Consider the following 4,058-nt stretch of genomic DNA (forward strand, 5'->3'; position numbering starts at 1 on the left):
TGATTCCAAACTGACAGATTTTTTTGGGAAGTATCCACACTGGAAAAAGATTGAAAAATTCTTAAAGTGGTTTTTTCCCGTGGCTTTATGTCCAATGAATATCATGTCAACTTCTTCACTAGGCCAACACAGTTTGCATGGTGCTTCCCCTCCCTACTTTTATATGGTTGATAATCAACCTGATGAAAACATCTGGAAAGACAGTCATTCCCCTGCATATAATTTGTGTGTAAACTGTTGTTGTTCTCGGTCCTCAGGAACCGTTCTGGAAAGACAGGGAATTCTAGCCTATTTCTTGAATTTTCCTTTTTATTGAGAAAAGGACAAAGATCTGAAGATCCCTAGAATGAGTATTTATTTTTTTTAAAGCCCTGAATTGAAATGAAATAAAACAATCACCTACATTTTTCTTCTCCAAGTGAAACTTACGTGATGACATTCATAAGGTGCAATGGGACCCTTTGAAAATCTGGTGATTTGGACTCCACAAAAGTTGACAGGGGAAAATTCCCTCCAATGATCAGATCACCAGGCCTGTAAAATTCCCATTGATATTGATCCTTTACATGTTTTGGCAATGCACATACGGTTTGAATCTTCTTAGCAGTAACTGGAGGCAGGAGCCAGAAGAGCAGCAGCAACAGGAGAGGCAGCCCAGCCATTCTTCTCACCTTCTCTCCTAGATGAGAAATCAAGGTTTGTGCAGAAGCTGAATTGCAGGGAGTATTATTTATTTATTTATTTATTTATCTATCTATCTATCTATCTATCTATCTATCTATCTATCTATCTATCTATCTATCTATCTATTTATTTGACTTATATACCGCTTCATAGGGCTTTCAGCCCTCTCTAAGCGGTTTACAATTGTTTTAGCAAATTGAGTCAGCAACTTGCACCCACAGTCCGGGGTCCATTTCACCCACCTCGGAAGGATGGAAGGCTGAGTCGACCTTGAGCCGGTGAGATTTGAACCGCTGAACTGCAGATCACAGTCAGCTAAAGTGGTCTGCAGTACTGCACCCTAACCACTGCGCCACCTCGGCTCCATCAGAGTTTTAGCACAACAGGCAGCTTCTGTGCCTTCTGGATGGCCTCAGAGCAAATTTATCTGATGTCTCTTTGCATTGACACATTTGAATTTTATTGCTTTAGCAATAGCAATAGCAGTTAGACTCATATACCGCTTCATAGGGCTTTCAGCCCTCTCTAAGCGGTTTACAGAGTCAGCATATTGCCCCCAACAATCCGGGTCCTCATTTTACCCACCTCAGAAGGATGGAAGGCTGAGTCAACCCTGAGCTGGTGAGATTTGAACAGCCGAACTGCAGAACTGCAGTCAGCTGAAGTAGCCTGCAATGCTGCATTTAACCACTGCGCCACCTCAGCTCTCTATTTCATCCACTGCGCCACCTCGGCTCTTTATTTCATCCTATCTGTCCTATTCTAAAATTAGACTATGTGATGTATTTTATTTTATAGAATAACAGAGTTTGAAGGGGCCTTGGAGGTCTTCTATTTAGGCAGGAATCCCTACACCACTTCAGACTAATGGTTATCCAACATCATGTTAAAAACTCCCAGTGTTGGAGCATTCACAACTTCTGGAAGAAATTTGTTCAAGTGATTAATTGTTCTAACTGTCAGGTATTTTCTCCGTAGTTCTAAGTTGCTTCTCACCTTGATGAGTTTCCATCCATAGCTTCTTGTCCTGCCCTCAAGTGCTTTGGAGAATAGCTTGACTCCCTCTTCTTTGTGGCAGCCCCTGAGATATTGGAACACTGCTATCATGTCTCCCCTAATCCTTGACATACTCAGTTCCTGCAACCGTTCTTTATATGAATTTAAAATATTTAATTGTAATAAAGTCACAGAACTAATCAATCAATAAACTACTACAATATCAATCATGCTTCTTCTTACCTGTCTTTGGACTTTGACACCTCACAGAGCTCTTTGGGAGACAAAGTAATATCCTCTAACACTGGGAAAACTCAGAGAATATATTTTAAAGCAGGTTTAACCTAGGAAGATTTCTGCGGGTTGAAATCCACCAGGGATACTTTAAGAATTACTATTCTTCTAATAATTGGAGGGGAAAGCAATTGTCCTATCTGTTGGGCAATGGATGTTGTTTGCACACCAAACAGGGAAAAACATGTTGGTGTCTCTTATTGCTAATCCACAGAGCAAATGAATTTGGGAATAAAAGTGAAGTTGACTTTTTGAACTGTCTGAAAGTGAACACTTGCAGACAAGATGGAGTTTGGCCTATGACATAGTATGTTCAGATAGAATAGGTGCTAATGGGGCATGGTAGTAGTGAGCTGTACCTTAGGAAGTATGAGAAATCATACCAATGTTTAGATGCAATAACTGCTTTAATTATTGTCGAGATTGTATTGCTACAATGTTTGATCACTTCAGCATCTTGTCAAAGAACAGGGGGGAGGGAATGGAATGCCAAGAAGCCATTCACAGATCTCAGAAGCCTGCGCCAAAGCAAGGTCATTGATACAGGCGGTCAATGGAGAAGTGAACTGTTCCAAAACAAAAATAAATGTTACTATTGGATAATGTGAACCCTCATTGGTTGGGGAATAAGAATCTCAGATTTAACTTAGCAAGCTTTTGTGCAGGAAACCTCGGAATTGGTTTTGCTGGGACTTAATTGCCTTGAGGATTCATTTTGTTGGGTTCACTATTCAGATTGTTGACATGAAACCAACTCTCCTTAACCTTCACATCATGAATGCAGACTATCCGGACACTTCTGAGAAAATTGTAGCTTAGTGAGGTGTCAGGAACCAAGAAAAAGTGGAGCCTGAGGAGCAAAGTTGAGAAAATGCAGGGAGTAGAGAAACCGATGAAGGTTAAACAGGTGACATCAGCTGAGAAAGTGTGAGTGGAGACAGTTAAAGCACTAGTGGCGAGTGAGTGAGCCAAGCTGAGCATGCCAAAGGAATACCGAGATTTGGAGAAGTATTTAGTGAGCTGGAGTTGGATGTGCTCCCCCCCCCCCCACCGCCCCTTGTACTGTGCAATTGACTGTCTGGGGCAAAGCTTTCCAAATGAAACATATACTCCATAACCCCAAGGGAAATGGAGAGCTCCAGAAGTTTGTGGATAAAAATTTGGCTAAGGGCTTTATTCAGCCACCAAAGTCTAGGTGACAGTATCGGTTCTCTTCAAGGAGAAGAAAGATGAGTTTTTGAGATTGCATGTTGATTTTTGAGGGAATAATGGGGTTTGCATGGGAAAACAAGTGTGCAACTCTTACAAGACAGGGGAATAAATGGATTGATTGATCAAATTTGTATGACCACCCATCTCATGCAAAGTAATTCTGGACAGTGTACAACAAACCAATAAAGTCTGTAAATAAAGAAAACAATCCTGGTTTAAAAATTTTATGCAATAATTATTAAAAAGAATCAGAAATTATAACAGCAGAACCAAAACCGGAAAAGAGAAAAATATAGAAAAATATATAAAGGGATGTGTCAGCCATGGAGCCATTTCCCCTGGCACCTTGAAGGCTGCCACAGAAGAGATGAGTCAAGCTGTGAAAATGGGAAAGAGAGGTAGAGATAGCCAGGGGATTATAGCCAAAATAAAACTCTTTCCTCTGAGGACAAAGGACTCTCCCACCAGGTGCAAGCAGGTGGGGTCTGAAATCAAGTGACCCTTGGACTGTGACCTGATTGGACCATGTGATGGATTGCATGGGCAAGGGAAAGAAAAAATTACTTTTATGTAGGGGAAAACCTGAGGGTGGAAGTTAGAGTTGGGTTTCCTCAGATGTGCCAATATGACATACCTAATAAATCTGTAACTTGAGTAAGATGCCTGTTTCTGAGTTTTGATTCTTATGGGTGTATTAACCCTGACAGAATGTTCATAATCTTAAAGCCAACTCATGGATTTACCTTGTTCCTGGGGTCCCCAAGTCTGCTTTCATAACAAGGAACTTTAGAAGCTCAGGAGTGATGAGGCCAAACCATGAAGCTGACAAAGCAGAGGAATAATATGCACTGCCAGAAACCTCATAACTGCTC

This window comes from Thamnophis elegans, chromosome 1 (genome assembly GCF_009769535.1).
Source record: "Thamnophis elegans isolate rThaEle1 chromosome 1, rThaEle1.pri, whole genome shotgun sequence".
In the NCBI taxonomy this organism is placed as follows: Eukaryota; Metazoa; Chordata; class Lepidosauria; order Squamata; family Colubridae; genus Thamnophis; species Thamnophis elegans.